The sequence below is a fragment of the Poecilia reticulata genome, linkage group LG18, assembly GCF_000633615.1.
Source record: "Poecilia reticulata strain Guanapo linkage group LG18, Guppy_female_1.0+MT, whole genome shotgun sequence".
Taxonomy (NCBI): Eukaryota; Metazoa; Chordata; class Actinopteri; order Cyprinodontiformes; family Poeciliidae; genus Poecilia; species Poecilia reticulata.
Genome location: NC_024348.1, coordinates 21,335,078 through 21,352,796, shown reverse-complemented (window position 1 = coordinate 21,352,796; position 17,719 = coordinate 21,335,078). Strand labels below are relative to the sequence as shown.

Sequence of the window (17,719 nt, the reverse complement as noted above, 5' to 3'; positions counted from 1 at the left end):
GACGAGGAGCTTCAGGGAGGAGGCGACGAGGAGCCGCTGGGAGGAGGCGACGAGGAGCTTCAGGGAGGAGGCAACGAGGAGCCGATGGGAGGAGGCGATGAGGAGCTTCAGGGAGGAGGCGACGAGGAGCTTCAGGAAGCTTCATGAGTGGCCAGCATTTTGATACTCCCAGTTGGTTGAGGGTTATGGTTTCCTCTAGCATAACATAAAATTACTCAACTCAATGTGAAGACATTAGTGTGTAAGTTAAAATTAGCAAAAATGCTTTTTGGGGCGTAGTTTTTTTTTTTTTTTTTTTTTTTACCTATTAAGTTGCCATGGTAACTAAAAATGGCAATAGAACTAAGTTTTTTTAAAAAACTTTATTTCAAACACATAACATTAACATACATAGAGGATCTTTAACACAAAGACAAATATAACAAATAAGAAATAATCACAGATATTGACGGTGTTGGTTTTAAGTCATGCAATTTTTAAAGTAGAAAGAAAAAAACAAGTTAAATAAATATATATACATAAATTGGTTAAAATAATGTGTCATTTTTCCACTATTAGCAAAAAGTGTCAAACATAAATTCAAATACATACAATAAAGGATCTATTAGAGCATCAGAAAAATAAAAGTAAGAAATATAGCAGGTGAATCTGCTTATGAGATAAGGTTAAATTCATCAAGAAGAGTTAATGGTCTTACAAGTTTCTTGATATCAAAGTTAAGTTTTTCAACAGAGGCAGTGTACATTTTTAAATCAGTTTCTTTAAAATTATTAAAAAAGGGGACGATATTATGTCATCATGTGGACATAATATTTTACATCTTTATAAATAAAATGCACAAGCAAAATAAACATCATAAGAACACATTTTCCATTAACGAAAAGGAAACACAATTATAAAACAATTCAGTCAACATTTGGAGTCCTAACAATGTAGGAAAATAAAACATGCACAAATAAAACAGCATAATAACAAAAAATGAAGAAAATCTGATCCTGATTTACCAAACAGAAAAATATTTCATCTACAAGCATCAGCTACCGACGTTTGGCCGTTTCAACCGTTTTACTAACGTCTGCTGGTTATAACTGTCTCGGCAGTTATAAAGGAGATTAAGTTTGTCGCATAAAAATACAAATTTATGAGAAAATAATACGATACCAAACATTACCCAAATACCAATATGGCAATGGTGACTAATTAAGTAATTTAAACAAATCCGAAATCACAAAGACTCCAACAACAATCTTACGACGCAGATCAAAACCCAGTACAAATGTGTCCAAATCACACACGTAAGTTACACGAAACACTACGAAACTACTCTCAGTATATTTACAGAACATTTTAAAGAAGCTGTTTTTATGGGCTTATAAGAGTTTGTCTTTTATCCTGTGGATCACAGAGGAAGCGAGTTTTCGGGAAGAGTTTTTTCTGAGCCGCGCAGGTGTGATACGGAGGTTTTAATCATCACCTTGTAACGGCTTGGGTTGTGTTTAAGAGTATAAGCCACCACATAAATGATTTGTATTCCAATATATATAAAAATGTGTGTGTTTTAAACTGAAATTGACCGAAATACCGTGTCAGATGGAAAAACAAACAAACAAACAAAAACCGGAACCAAAACGCAGACAACGTTTGACCAGGGAGCCTAAAGGGAGGAGCCCCGCCGTCTCGCTCCTCCTTTGGGGAAAAAGATGGCGGTCGTTCCTTCATTCACTGAAGCTGTTCGTGTTTACATGTTRGTTATGTGAAGCTGGTGAAAACTGACCCCCCCAAAAAACGTAAAGTGACAAGTTAATTCGGCACTGATTTCGCAATCACATGCTTAGACGTTAAAAAGAGTGATTTCTGTCATAGTCGCAGATTTTAGCTGCTATAACGGCCGTTTTAGAGATGGCTGCGTGTGTCTACAAGCTCCGTTCCCTGATCYAACGGCGGTTTCCTCACTTCTGTTATCTGTTAAAAGAAAGAGTTAATATGTAGAAGTTACTCCCAGCTACATGGAATCAGGTTCAAATATTTATTATAGACGTTACAACTTACTACTGTGTAATCGATTTCACTGTACAGTCAGCTACAGAATTATTCAAAGCCTCAATTTGGTCATCTAAATACGTCCAAGTTAAATTATATAACCAATAACATGATTAATTATTTCATAATTATTACAATTCAAAGAAATTAGTACCCTTAAATTGTCTCCGCAGTTGAGAAATTGGTGTTCTTTTTATGTAAAGCTGTGAGATTTAAATTTATTGTTGAATTGTTTTGAGTTAACCCTTTGATGCTGGTCACTGAAGTGGAGGCTGTATGGTTGTTTTAGAACAACAGAAGGACACTTGGACATGATTKTACAAAGGATTGTTCATTGTATGATTTCATGATTTCGAGAATTTGTAATTAAGAGACAGTTTGGGAGACGGAGGTTGTTCCTTCATTCACTGAAGCTGTTTATGTTTCCAGGCTTTCCACTCAGAAGAAAGGAGAAGCGAAGGCATCAAACAAACAAACAAACAAACAAAACAGCATCATTTATTACAATTGTTTCGACCCATCTGAGACGTCCAACACAGGCCCAGAGCCAGAAAACCTGATCTCCCTGAAGAGAAGAGAAGAGAAGAGAAGAGAAGAGAAGAGAAGAGAAGAGAAGAGAAGAGAAGAGAAGAGAAGAGAGAAGAGAAAAGAGAAGAGAGCGCCCCCTACTGGCAAGAAGCCACATTCACACAACACAGATCAAGAAAAACACGAAACACAAGCCAAGACTAATTCTATTTAAAAATAGGGGGTGTATCAATTAGTTTTATTTTTAAAATCATTTTTACCATTTCTCAACCCACTACATGCCTGTCGCAATAAGCAATACATTAATTAGTCGCATAGTAAATTAAAGTGAGTTCAATAGACTTGAAGTGATGTCGGTTTTCTCTCCAGGCGCTCCGGGTTTTTCCCAAAAACAGAAACATGTCCAATAGACCCAGCGTCCAWGTTTTTTGATACTAAAGGAAACTTACACCCAATTATTACAACTGTATACATGTAAGTTGAACACTGACAGCCAATCAGATGTCCAGATGATGGGACTGCAGCTCATTTAGTTTGGGGCATTTTTAGGCCTGCAGAGGCTGAAATGACTGTAAAGCCAAATGTAAAGCCTGTCTCTGAGGTTTCATCACTTCCTTTGGAAGCATCTTTAATCAAACTCAACCCATTTGAACTTCTGGTGAAATCACTTCAAAATCTAAAAATGTTATAAAATCCTTATTTTTAATATTTGGGTTTTCTCTGGGCACTTCAGTCTCACTGGTGTTTCTGTAGCCCAGTGTTTCTCAGTTCCAGTCCTCAGTCCTGCTCTGCGTGTTTTAGATGAGCCTCTACAGCAGAACAGCTGATTCAAATGACTGCATGACCTGATCTGCAGCCATGAAGTCCTGCAGGAGGCTGTGAATCACCCACAGATTCAACCCAGGTGTGTTTCAGGAAACACCTGAAACATGCAGGGCAGGAGGCCTGAGGCCTGAAAAGCCCTGGTAGAGCCATTGAGTGTGTTGATTACAGTCAGTAAATGCCAAAACATCTAATCCTCCTCCAGCTAAAGAGTTTGAGAAAACAGATTTTTTTATTTATGAGCCTCATTTTTCCACAGAAACCTGAAGAGAATCTCATCCAGATCAAAACAGAGCGATGTGCTGCCCTCTAGTGATGAGAAAAGATGTGACCAGAGGTGGTTCTAGCCTGTTTGGCGCCCCGGGTCAACCACCTTCCTGGCGCCCCCATCGCCCGAGGGGCGTCTAATTCTGTTATTAATTAAATTATCTTATTGTGCAAATTAAATTAATGATGCTTAAGAAACAGCAGATCGGACCCAATAAAAACTTTCTTCAGTTTCTCGTACCAAAGTGGAGCGAGGTGAGAACTAGAAGTCAGAGTTATGCAACATTTCCTGATTACTCCAGTACGATCGCTCACGTCTCTGTTGCCCCGGATAAACCAGCAGCCTCCGGGCTCCGGGGCCGCGACACGCCGTTTATCAAACCCGGCGCTCCTCAACAGATTTATTTTATCTGCTGACAGCAGCTGGAAGCGGCGACCACACGGCATACAAATGCGGTGAAACGCCATCAGGACGCAGGCGGAGCTGGGTTAGCATCCTGCAGAGATATGACCTGCTACTTCCTGTTAGCTCAGCGGAGATGAAGGCCAACCTGACGCTCCGCACTAATCAGGTGAGCCAACCCGACTCCTGCTGCTGACCGCACAGCTGGACGCTTAAAGGAACCACTTAAGGCTGGGCTGTCCAAACCTTGGGCCAAAATCATGGAGTCAAAAAATGTAAAAATGATTTAAAAAATGAATCAAACAGATACAGTATTATTTTTTTTGTAGGAAATGAAGGTTATTCATCATAAATCCAAAACTGTAAAAAGATTGAGCACATTTTGTTTATTGAAATAAAAGCATTTAGTTTTCAAATTGTTTTGTCGTCAATCAAACAAATGAATCATTAGCTATAAGAACAGGATTTCTGTCAAAATGTTTATGTAGCAAAGTTTAGTAAAAAACAGATTTGAGTGGAAAGACGACATTCTACTTATTAAAACTTGGTCATAAAAACATAAATATTTTGTGTCGTATTTAACATTTTCCATTCTAAAAAAAAGATAACGGGAATAATTTTACCCTGATTAGTAAATAAAAAGTCTCCATCTGCATCAGCCTCATGTGCTGGACGGACAAAAATCAGTGGAAGGGCCACACATGGCCCCCGGGCCGCACTTTGGACACCCCTGCCTTAACGAATCCTAATGAAAATGTTTTTATTTACATTCAGAAAAGCAACAAACTGAAGAGACTCGGCTTCATATTCCTGAATGAACAGAAGTTCAATAACTTAAAAGCTTTAGAGTAAAAACTAAACGTAGTTTATGGTTTATTTTGTAGTTGAATAATGTGTTTAATGCAAAAAAATGTTTTTCAGAACCTCTAAAACTTAATTCAGAGCCTTTTTTAGTTTTCCAGACTGAATGAAATGGTTGAAGTTTCTCTGACGCCTTTGCTGATGTTTAATCTTTCGTTTTATCACAGCAGCTCTCAGGCTAACATGCTAACTCTCTGACTGCTCATGGCTTCATTTCCTGTTGGTGGCGGCGCAGCGTCAGCCAGTCGCCGCCATGTTGCCGCTGCTCCCTCAGACTGAGGCCGGAGCGAGTCTGGAGGTCAGGGAGTCCTCTCGCCTCTCAAGTTGACAGAGTTTCCACTCCATTAAGCAGGTGTCAAACTGTCCACACCTCCTGCTGTCCCCAGGAGTCACCTGGACGGCTGCTGAGTGTCCTCCACTCACCCAGCGCAGGACTACAGCCGCGCTGCTGCTCCAGCGTCCGTCCCTCTGCAGCAATCCGCCAACACTGTCCACCTTTCACGAGCAAATGTCTGGAAAATGAGTCGGCTGTGTGTCAGAACGGCCCGGTGAGTCTGATGAGACTCAGCAGGACAACAAAAATACATTCAGTTTGAAACGAAACGCTTTGTTACAATAACATTTGATTAGAAACGAGCTTTAATTAAATCCTTTAAAAGGGCATCACTATGTAAAATTTACTTTTTTGAGCTTTAATTTAAATATTGTTGCTTTGATTCTTTCATGCATGTTTCAGAAATCCTTTAATCTCCATAGCAACCAATCAGCTATGCAAAACGCCTGGTTGGGCCTAGCCCCGCCTACAAGACGCAGCTCCTCCTCAGAGCTGCAGTTTATGAGTTTCTGCCTTACAGAGCAGCTCCTTCCCCACTCCTTCAGACTAGCCAGCAGCAATTAGCAAATGGCTGCTGTAGCTTTTAAAGAGACAGAGGCCCAATTTACAGGCATAATTACAAAGTAAAATTTATTTTAAGTCAAGTTTGTATAACAACTGAAAATGACAGTTACGTATAAAATGCCCCCATGTTACACACACTTGGCCACGCCCCTCCATCTACCTTGGCTCCGCCCTCTTCGGTCAGCCGTTCAGGGTGCCAATGTTTCAGAGGTGATGTGAGCTGAAAGTGCGGCGCTACAGTTAGCTTACCAAACGATTGTGAAGATAATATTGAATAAATGGCTTAAAACCGAGCCACTAAAAATAAAGCTTGAAGATACCAGTGGAAAGTTTCTCAATGCTAGTTGCAGATCTTTTGTTTTTCAACATTATTACCGTACATAGTATGATACAAGCATGCAGATTTAAGTCTGTGCTAAGAGCGATATGAGCAGCGCTGCGCCCCACGCTGACTAACTGCATCTTAACGCCTAAAATAAAATGATTTTCGTTGTTTTATCTACTGGCTGAAAGAAAATGTTTGTTTTTGCCAAAGCAAATCAAGTGTGTTGACACAACACTTGTAGTAAAGAATGTTTTTGATTTCCATGTGTTTTCTGTTATTGGAAAGCTTAGAATCAATACTTTCAGAATATGTAAATAACATGTATATTCATGGCCAGTCACATTTACAAAACAGCGCCACCCTTCACATTAGGAGAAACAAAGACGATGAGTTAAGAGACTAATGTTTCCATTTCAGGTTATATTGTTGTTGTTGAGGGACATCAAATGAAATCGTCGTCGGTCTGAAAAAGTTTGAGAAACGCTGAGCTCAAAGATCAGCCTCCTTCTCTACCTTCAGAAACGAGCAGCCTGGATGTTTGGTCGCGATCAGCAGGATTTTTAGTCGTTCCGTTTCTGTCTGGCTGATAAAACTCAGTCTTTCACCTCATTACGCTCTGAAGCTTTGATGATGCTGCCATGATCCATCACGTCAGACTGAAGTGCTGAGCTGGAAATAATTTCACGAGATGCAGCTGAGGTGGCTGAGATTGATGCGGTGATAAACGGGTGAGGAGCCGTCATGAAGACCCGTTTGGACGGTTAGCGGTAGACGTTAGCGGTTCTGATTCCTCCTGGTCATGAAAATATTCCCAACCGGATCTCCTCAGGGTGACTTTGAACGGGTCCAGCATCAACAAACACACAGAAACAAACCAGCTGATTTTGTCCAGTGGGACTCTGACAGACTCACCTGACAGGACAGGAAATTGTTTCTCCTCTACCTTCTATTTGTCAGCCTAAATAGCTCCCACCTTGTATCGGAGGAGATATTAGCTGTTTCCAAACTGAGCCTCAGTCCCTCAGGAGGGCTTAGGTTCTGATATCTGGACGTCAGACATGTTTTTAAGCTGCACAGCTGATGAATCAGGGCTGTGATCTCTGAAGCTTACCGGTTTTCTCCTGTGTAATGTAAATTTCCATCATGTAGACTTTGATGCATTTACAGGAGCTCAGAAACGCCGGCGGCAGCCGCAGGATTTGTATTCGGGCTGGCCGCTGCTGTAATTCAGAGGCAGAGCTACAAGGTCAGCAGAAACAAATCATAAAAAAGTCTGAAATGTTTCAAAACCTGAAATGAGACTCAGAAACCTGGTTCTGAACCTGTTAAACTTTTTCATTTCAGTCGTGACTTGGCAGCTGCATCGACCTTAAAAAGTCACGGCTTTGTTGGAAATGACTTTGATTTTTCAAAATGAACAACAAAACTGTCATCTTTCAAAAACCTCCTCAAAGCTTTGTCTTATTTTCTGACTGATTTGTCATTAAAAACAAAACAATGAAATGTGTCCYCCAGCTACCGTCGTCTCAGAGCAGTTTGTTTTTTATTTCCTTGACATGCTAAACTTTTATTTACTGTTTCATTTCTATAAAGTCTCTTCTGGCCCAGTGGCTACATGAACTATCTTAGAGGGGCAATAAATGTAGGGCTCTTTGGGGCCAAAAGAACCCACAAGTGCAGATAAACAAAATAGAAACAAAATATAAGATCAAACCGACATGGCAGGAAACTAAAGGATCTGACAACGAAAGCAGGAAATTGACTCACACCTGCTAATAAGGTGATTAGTGACATGGAAAGTCATTAATCACTTGCTTGTTTACATTTCTAGGGGGAAAAAAAAATCTTTTTTAAGCCGAGCTGCAAGCGTTTCTTTTGCTCTTAGCATTTCCTAACAGAGCAGATTTATTCCTAAATAGGTTTATAGTTTATGCTTTTAAACCCGACAGCAGCTGGCGCCTCTGCGCTTTGCCTCGCGCGCTGCCGCTGCTTTACCTCCGCGCGGATCGCGCGCGCCTCTTTTCACTCAAACTGGACACAGGCTGACCCGTATGGATATTTACATCAACCTACTGTGAGGAATTATGATTTTTGAAGAACTCTAAGTAAGAGTTTAAAACCCGCCGCGTTGGCTCTGGTTGCGCAGCTCAAAGTGAACCGCAGGAATAACTCATAGCAAACTCAGAGGTCGTGTTGTGGAGCGGTGAAGATAATTTATCATTGTGAACGAACTTTACATCTCAACACGCTGCCCAGCGTGTGGCTCTGTGTCTCTTCCCTGTAACGTTTATGTCTGTGGTCCCGGTTGGCCGGAGTTTGTGGATAACGAGCAGCGCTAACCTCATCATGCAGGTTCAGCCTGGTGAGGAGCTTTACCGCTCTCAGAGTCACGCATCGCTGATTTTATATTATTTTATTATTATTTTTAGTATTATTTTTGCGTTGTCTACTTGGAGTTAATGCGCATGGAGATCTGAGAAACCCGTGACCGTCAGGCACGGTCGAGTCCCATAAACCCGACCAACCAGAACAGTTTCTATGACGCTTATTAAAAACTCAACAGACACGAAATGAAAGAGCTACTGAAGCCACATTAGCAGCATTGAATTAAATCTCCCGTTTGTTGCGCATCTCTGCGCAGTGCAGCAGATTACAGGGCCGGTCCAAGGCTGAATGAGGCCTGGAGCAGAATTTGATTTGGGGGCCCGTCGTGCTGTTAAAAACATCAGCACCTCTAACAGCTTCTGTGTTACATTTAGTGAAATATGGGAGAAGGGAGTAGTTTAATTGGCCAGCCTAAAAAGCAATAAGTTATAATCGCAGTTTACTAAATTGTATTTGTAAATTCAAAGATTAAACTCACAGTWACAGATTGTTGCTATGGTAGCAAACCAATCTAACTATGAATATTGTTATTTGAAGTTTTACAAAGTAAACTTGCCAGCTTATTAAAATCTTGTATTTAAATGTTAAAACAATTTAAAAAACACTACATATTTAGATGTTGTGAACAGGTTTATTTGAAGACATTTTGAAGCTCTCATGTTTCAGTTATTAGCTGTTAAAGTATAGGAATCAGAGCTCAGGGAAATGTTTGTATGAAATAAGCTTTTGCAAATTAATGAGACGCAAAGTTGATGACAAATGCTAAATGTGTTCATTGCTGCTTTTAATGTATTTTTGTAGACTTATCACTTTGTTACTATGGTAACAATCCTGGGACATGCAGCATAAAGAATGAAGTTTGAAACATTGCTATGGACGCCTGTTTGCTACCATCAGTGGTGGTGAATTAGAAACGGAGGACGAATCTCTGTTCTTTTTTACATTTCTTTGTGCTAATCAAATCATCCATCRACTTCAAGTTGAAAGGTCATCCGACTCAGGCATCAGCTGATGACTCAGATGTTTCTCTCTTGTTCATTCATCTGGTAAAGTTCAGACTGAACACTTCATCCCGTCACCTTTGCATGTTTTTCCTCATGCTTCACCTGAACCAGAGTTGAAGTAACGACCCAGAACTGGCCTTTGTTTCCTCTGGGTCTCTAACATCCCCGTTTCAGAGTTTCTAATTGGTGCTGATTGGAAATGGAGGCAGCTGGTCAGGGTCTCCAGAATGACATCAGATCCAGCTGAAGAYGCACCGTTAAGACCATTAATCCTTCTGATTGGCCCATACTTTCTGTCTCCTTGCCTCTTTATCCCTCTCCTCTAAACCCAATTTTAAGGTATTGATTCCCTTTAATTTGTTATGGTTTCAGAGCCAGACCATAACAAATTTGGGGGCTCATTCAAATTTGAGTTTTTTCTTTGTTAATTAGTTTAACTGGGAAGCTAGTGTGGGAATCTTAAGTTTAGTTTTGGGGAGATGGTTTTTCTTTTTCTCTGGTTGGGGTTAAAGTTGTTTGGTTTCATTTCATCTGATGAGTCCAGTGTTGATTGGTGTGGCTGATCTGAGCCGGTTCCCCTGTAGGCCTCAGCCTGTCTCCCCTCAGCAGTGTGAGGTCGTACGGTGGGAGCAGTTGTCTCGGGGGCTCAGCCATAGAGTTGGGGGGGTTTGCCGGTTTTCTGGTCGCCTTTTCCACTCCACTGGTGTTTAGTGCGCAAGTACCCACCGTCCCTGATCTCTGAAGACTAGGGTTGAGCTAGTTTCTGATAGACAGTTGGAGGGGAGGTTCAGGTTGGTTGTTTGGTGTTGCACAGATTGTCAGCAATTTACTTTAAACTTTGAAACTGCTGTGATTAAGAATTTAGTCGTGTCCGTTGGAGACGTTAATAAATCTCCATCAGCAGAATTTCTGGAGCTAATTGTACTAATTCTAGAGAACAATTAGTAAAAATAGCTGAGCACTATAAAATAAATGTTGGTGACAAACCGTTGAAAGAAAATGTTGAAGAATTTCCTCTGGACAGTTCGACTCTTGACTCCCCTCAGATGTTATTATTCCTGATGTGTCTGTCTACCTCCTGCATTGTTTTGCATTTTTCCTCTGGTTGTCATCACCTTTTATCAGTTTCTTTTGACAGAAATACTCTTGATTCTGATTTGTTGGGAGATGGATGTTGAATTTCAACCAAAAGATAAGAAAGCCCTGATATGAATCTTTTCAAATCAATAAAGTTCTCCAGTGCTTTCATCATCATTACTTTCCCCGGTGGGAGTTTTCACTCTGAGTCAAGGTGTCCTTGACGGAGTCGGATAAACAGGATTGGGCAGCTGCAGCCAGCTCCCTGAAGCCAAAGTGTCCGTCTGAATCCAGTCACCGTTTCCTCGATAAACAAATCCAAACACARAGGGAGAGTAACCGTCCTCAGGTGACAACMGTTAACTCTGCTCACCTTCACACAGTCTTTTACTGCAGCAGATATTGGATCCACCCAGAACACCAGACGAGACATCGCTGACGACGATCTCTCAATTACCGCCGCTGTCTGTTTGCTCGTCACATAATCGCACAGCGCCGGAGCGAACACAGAAACACAAACAGACCCAAAGTGCCGGAACAGCTCCTGATTCAGTCCTGGGGTGGATATAAGCTCCTTTTCTCCGACTCAAACACCCCAACCAGGCTTCCGACGACAAGCAGATGCAAATCCACACAAACAGCCACCGGCAGCCAGAGGAGAGCTGCAGAGGAGGCCGGGTCAATACCCAGAACAGCAGACAGTCCGGCGCTGAACTTTACCGGACACTCACCACAACAACATAATGACCGGACCTCCCGAGGAGCGGCACAGGTGGGTTAAAAAGGCCCCCAGGGGCCCCGTCAAAATGAAGAGGCTTCTCCACATCAGGGAAGCTGCTGGGATAATGAGGCCGCTGGTCTCACACCGGGCTGGAGGTGTGAGGTCGTCCGGTCACATGGAACCAGAACTGAAAGGTTTCCTCTTCATTAACAGTGAAAAGGGAAACATTTCCTGGGTTTTTATGGAGATCTGGGTGGATTCAGAGACGACTGCCAGGCTGTTCACCTACTGGAAGACATGAATTCCTGTCTGATGACAGAGTTTGATGAGTTTTATACGACCAAAGCTTAGGCTTTAGGACTTTTGGGGAGATTTTAAACCAGAATGTTCCGACGAATTCAGAGTTTTGTCTCCACATACAATGTGCCTCTGGCTGCTGTAGGACTTTAAAATGCTCAGTCACTCCCATTAAAGCTGGAAACACACGACCCGTTTACCTTCTACAAAACCGACTGCAGACATGGAAATGTCCGTCTTTGGCTCCCAAAACCTTCTACCATGTGAAATTTCATTCTAAAAATGAAGTTTTTCCATTTAGGATTCATTTCAGTCCTAATCCCTTTTGGTTTGAGAGAACCGGCAGGAGCAGTGGGTTTCTCTGGCTCTCTGAGGACCAGGAAATGCTTGGAAACAGTCTTTGTTTTCTGAGCCTCAAGGTCAATACCACATTGATTTGTATTCCCTTTGCTTTGCCAATGTGTTAAAGGGACGTATTTCTCTCTACTGTCACCACAGCAGTCTTTCTGGAGGACGGATTGCTGCAGACTCAGTGACTCCATGGAAGTCGCTTCCTTGGACTTCCTTCTTGTGCCTCCTTCAAGGAGAAGATCAAACAGGAGGTTATGATTGGATCGGATCGCAGCTTCATTAAACCCAATAAGCTGCCGCCGTTTCCTCAGACTTTATCCGTCTCCTGAATCTCCCGCTGCCTGTGATTCATTTTTAAACAGAGTTTTGTTTCAGCTTCGTCGCCTCGTTGATGCAAAGCGCTCGGCTTCAGATCCGCAGAATGACGGGAGTCTCTACGTTTGAAGGTTGATCCTCAAGAGTTTCCAAACTTTCATTCAGATTTTTGTGTCCTTTGGGCAAGTTTGTCAGAAAGCATTGAACTAAAGCTGCTCCATGGTGTCATCAATACCGTAAATAATAGATTATGTGATGAGGATAGAGCAAGTGAGAAGGCACACGTTTTATTTTGTTGGTTTTTAGTCTTTCAGCCAGTCGCTTGGTGACAGATGAACTGGTTTCTGCTTTTGAAAACGCTTCCATCAAGCAAACGCTGAACTTCAAAACCTTTTTATTTTCATATTTATCACCATATGAAACAGGAAGCCATCGCCTCCCTGACATTACAAGCAGGCTGATTGTGTTGTTTGTTTCGGCCGCTGGAGTTTTCTACTCTCTTTTCTTCCCAGCTTTGCACTTTTAATCAAATATTAATAATCCTTCTGAGACAAAAACAGACTTTTCTTTTGATTCACAGCAAGATTCCTTCTTGAAGCTCAATCTTTAGGAATCTGAACCAGCTTCAAGTGGCTGTGAATGCTTTCTCAAGTTCGTACATTATACTGGCAGGTGTTTGGCAGTGAAATGGTCAGAATCAGGTGTTTATATCACTTTCACGGCCGCAGCYGTATAAAATGAATCACTGAGGCATGCAGGCTGTTTTTACAAACATTAGTGAAAGAACGTTTCTCTCTCAGGATCTCAGTGATTCCAGCGTTGAACTGTGACAGGACGCCACYKKTGCAACAAACCMAGTCGTGAATTTTCCTCGATCCTAAATATTCCACRGTCGGCTGTATTAWAAGAAAATGTAAGTGTTTGGGAACGACATCCACCAAGCGGYCGGCCATGTAAGCTGACGGAGCGGGGTCAGCGGATGACGAGTGCGAAGAGGTCGCCAGCTGYCTGCAGTCAATCACTACAGTCCTTCAAACTTCATGACACCTTCAAATTGGCTCAGGAACAGGGAGCTTCATGGGATGGGTTTCCATGGTGACCAGCTGCATCCCAGCCACACATCACCAAGTGCAAAGCAAAGCATCGGATGCAGTGGTGTAAAACATGCCACTATCAGTGGAGGCGCGTTCTCTGGAGAGACGAATCACGCTTCTCCATCTGGCAACCTGATGGATGAGTCTGGGCTTGGCGGTTGCCAGGACAACGGTACGGATCTGCCTGCATTGTGCCAAGTGTAAAGTTCGGTGGAGGTGGGATTATGGCGTGGTGGTGTTTTCAGGAGCCGGGCTAAAGGAACGCTGAATGCTTCAGACATTTCGGACGCTTCCATGCTCCCAACGTTGTGGGAACAGTTTGCAGCTGGTTCCTTCCTCTTCCAACATGAGCACAAAGCAAAGCCCTTAAAGACATGGACGGTGTGGATGAACTGGACGGGCCTGCRCAGAGTCCTKACCTCTACCCAACAGAACACCTTTGGGATGAATTGGAGTGGAGACTGAGAACCAGAYCTTGTCGTCCAACATCAGTGTGTGACCTCACTAATGCGCTTCTGGAGGAATGGTCAAAAATCCCCATAAACACAACGCAGCCGTCCAGGAGAAATGTAGCTGATCCAGCTGCRAACTGTGGACCGACGACCCTTTGAACCCTCTGAGGAGGAACGGGATGCCACTGAAGCTCATATGTTAGTCGAGGCAGGTGAGCCAATACTTTCGGCAACATGACATGTTAATAAACCAGAGCCTCAGAGCCGGACGTAATAATTGTGTTTTAATATAACAGATCTCCAACCAGGAAAGCGAATAAATTCTTTCTTGACCCGTTTTCTTCCCAAGGACAAAAAGAACATTAAAAGATTAAAATCAGGATGTAATTAAAGGTTTGCTCTGGACGCCTTTGAGGTGTAATTTAGAGTCGAGTAAAGAATTTAAATCAGCCTCCTGCTAAAAAACACTCAACCAGTCGGGTTTTATTAACTTCTGTCCTGGATACTCAGACCTTCCTTAGCTTGACTGAGTGGACGGGTTGATTGTTTCTGGTGACAGATGACACCTGCCGGTTCAGGTCCGATCCATCTCAGATACGACGCAGCTGAATCTGATCACCGGCCGTGATAAAACGCTCCAGCGCCTTCCGTGGCATTTCTCAGGTGTCAGCCGCTCCGCTTTGTGTTTCCTGTCACAAAACTCAGCAGAGACGAAAAGAGGAAAGAGCCGTTACCCAGGCGACCGCAGCGGCGCGGCGCCGTCCTCAGTGAGTCTGTTTCTGCAGGAAACGTCCGGAAAACGTCTTCAGGTTGTTCGCGACCGTGATGGTTCTTTGAACTCATTTTCACAACAATGTTTGTTGTTGTGTGGAAACTCAACCCAAGTCAGGATGTGGAGGTGACGTCTGATCCACCTCCTTCACTGTACAGCCATAATCTGCTTATTTCAGAGGAAACACTGCAGATGTGGCTCATCGATGGGTAAAATTTATGTTACCATAGTAACCCTAAACTTTACAGACCTGAATTTAGGTTCATAATATTCACAAGAAGCACAAAAAACTCTTAATTTAGGTTCACACTCCTCATATTTTTAGTTTTAATATTTAAAATGCAGCAATATGAACAATATTATTACTCAGTTATAACCACATCTAATACATTAATTCAATATATTCTGCAAAATCTAGTTAATTACTTTGCAATAATTTCAGTAATAAAATATCAAATTAAACTTCCACTCAGTTGCTATTATACGTCTGATTGGCAGCTAACTGCATAGATTTTAGTAAACACACATATTTACTATCAAATATCAGTTTGTTAATCATATTATAAGCCTTTACTGTTTAATTACATTGTATTACTAAGTTATTACATTTAAACTTAAATTTCTTTTTTTACTATCTTGTTAAATACATTGTAATAATTTATTCTAAGCATTTTCTTAAAACCTTTTACTGTCAGGATGTTGTAATGCAGTAAATTACGTAATTACATAATAATAAGTCAGTAATAAGTGAATAAGTCAAACATTTTTCACAGCTAGTTCGTTGCAGGCTTTTTGTGTTGTAAGTAGTTGTTCCAGTTCCATTGTTTCCATTTAAAGTAATTGGATGGTTTTTATATTTTTGAACCAGCTCACAGCCTGGAGCTCAGCTCCTCCTAAAACCTGCCTGGGAACGATCTGCATCGCCCCTGGAGACGATCCTTCATCTTTCTGCCAAAATCTCCTGGAGTGCTGTTTTACTATTTTCTATCTCTGATCAGTGAATTTGTTTCATAGCTTTATTTATGTGCTGAAAGTGAAGCATTAGGGSGATTTTAAAAGTCAAACTTCTGCATGAAATATTTTTGCAGACTGTCTGTTCAACCTCTTTGTGAAACTGTTGGTGCAGATGCTGGATTTACGGCCCAAACTGAGCCATCTCTTTGATTTTCTGTCAGAACCCGTCTGACTCACAGCCTGCTGCTCTCTGAGATGATGGTGAAATAACGTCACGTTATTCGGTTGGCTCCCTGCCCTGCAGGCTCATCAGTCTGCCGCGGCTGATCGGGCCGAGCCGTAAACCGCAGCGCCGTCAGGAAACGAGCTGCATGATTTTCCTTGCAGGGAGAGGCTCGGCGAGGCCAATCAGGGAAATGAGCAGATCTACATGGTGATTCTGAGATGTTTGTTTCAGAGACGTGCTGCTGTTTCAGTTCCCTGACTGCAAATAAAACGGCGCTGCTGTGTTTTCTACACAGAACCAGAAACATTTACCTGGAGACGCTGAGCTGCAGGTCGAGCCTCTCGGCTGCGTCTCCTTTACAAATGAGGTTCTGCTAATGTAAAAAAACAAACAAAATGCAATTACAGTGTTTCCATTAGATAAGAAACCATTTCTACCTGTGCGTTCATCCTACGTCTACTTCCTGCCTTCTTCTTCGTGGTTTGTGCCAGTAGTAACATCCGGTTGTTGACCACGTGACTCGTGATGCAAAAAAATTTACAATTTTGATATGACCCTCAACTCGGTGGTTTATTTATTAGCTCCTCCATTGGTTTCTCCCTGAACTTTCGCTGAGAAATGGAAATGTCAATGAAATGGTAAAAAAGTCTTATACCACTTCATGGTCTTGCTTCTGACAGAATAATATTGGATCAGGTCATCTGACAAATCGACTCCTCCATGAATTTATTCTAGTCTTTCACAGAGTCAGGCACTCTAACGTCTTTCACCAGCCTCTGCCCTGCCTCTGTCTCTCCTCTGCTTTGTTTCTCCGCAGTAAGCTCTGAAAGGTGCTGCAGACTCTCACCTGCTTGGTGTCCTTCCGCTTGACAAGTAGCAGTCTGTCTTTCCACCTCATTTTTCCCCTCTGCAGATCTCGGAAGGTGGTTTTGGGAAATCCCACGCGATTTTGGCGGATGGTGTTGTTGGAAGACAGTTTTTGAATAAGTAAGGGCTACAGTAGAAATTATCCACATATAGACGATATGTCCCTTTCCTAGAAGTCCAAACTCCACGAGGTCCCTGACAGACGTGATGCTGAGGCCAGTCTGAAAAGACTCCATGTATATCCAGTCCTGGAATCTGCCAAACATAGAGTTTATCCCCAAACCTGGTAGGCTCATCCCTCATAAATTGCTTGAATTCAATTCGGGTTTTACTGGCCACCATGCGTTCGTCAATGCATATTTCTCTGCTTGGTTGAAAGAGAGACTCGCAGGCAACTCTGTCATCATACATGGGTCTAATTTTGAACAGCTGATCTTACTGAGGTGTCCCTGTTTTTCTCATTTTCATCATCGTCTTTTATGCTGGACAGGTGAAGGGACCCGAATATGGAATCGAATCTGTCACGGGTTGCGTGGAAAGGAAAATTATACGGCCATCTTGTTCCCCAAAAGTCTGGTTTTGAAGGGACTTGAACCAATCCAGAGAAAATGATGATGGCTAAAAATGTGTAGAAATATTCCACTGTCAAAGGTGACCATGTGAACTTTTTCCCAGCTGCAAGTAACCTTTCTGCATTTTTATTTGTGTTGAAGATTATATTTTGAATGGTGAAAGTTGGAACAAGCTGAGGGATGACCAGGTCTGCGTGGTGTTGATCTGCAGGTTTCTTTGTAGGACATTCTGGCTCATCTGCAGTTTGCCAAATGTCCTGGTCTTCGTCTTGGAGCGCTGAGGAGTTACTTTTTTCGTTTTATTGCCCACTTTGACGAACTTCTCTTTTTTTGGGGGGCTGGAGCCCTTCAGCTCAGGTTCAAGTTAGCTGTGGTTTTACATAGAACCAGGTTGGTTTGGGCAGCTTTTTATTCCCTGATAAATGAAATTATCATATCAAAACAGCCTCTTAACCCTTGTGCATGTGAGGTCTGAGGCAAACGTAGAG

General features: G+C 42.2%; 1 long non-coding RNA gene across 1 annotated transcript in view; it reads right to left on the bottom strand.

Annotated features, from left to right (window-relative positions):
• Positions 1–1,754: 1,754 nt before the first annotated feature.
• The window catches only part of LOC108167196 (uncharacterized), a 20,984-nt gene continuing 5,019 nt past the window's right edge, over positions 1,755–17,719 (bottom strand). The window contains exon 4 of the long non-coding RNA XR_001777557.1: positions 1,755–1,962. This is a non-coding gene — a long non-coding RNA (uncharacterized LOC108167196). The remainder of the gene's footprint in view (positions 1,963–17,719) is intronic.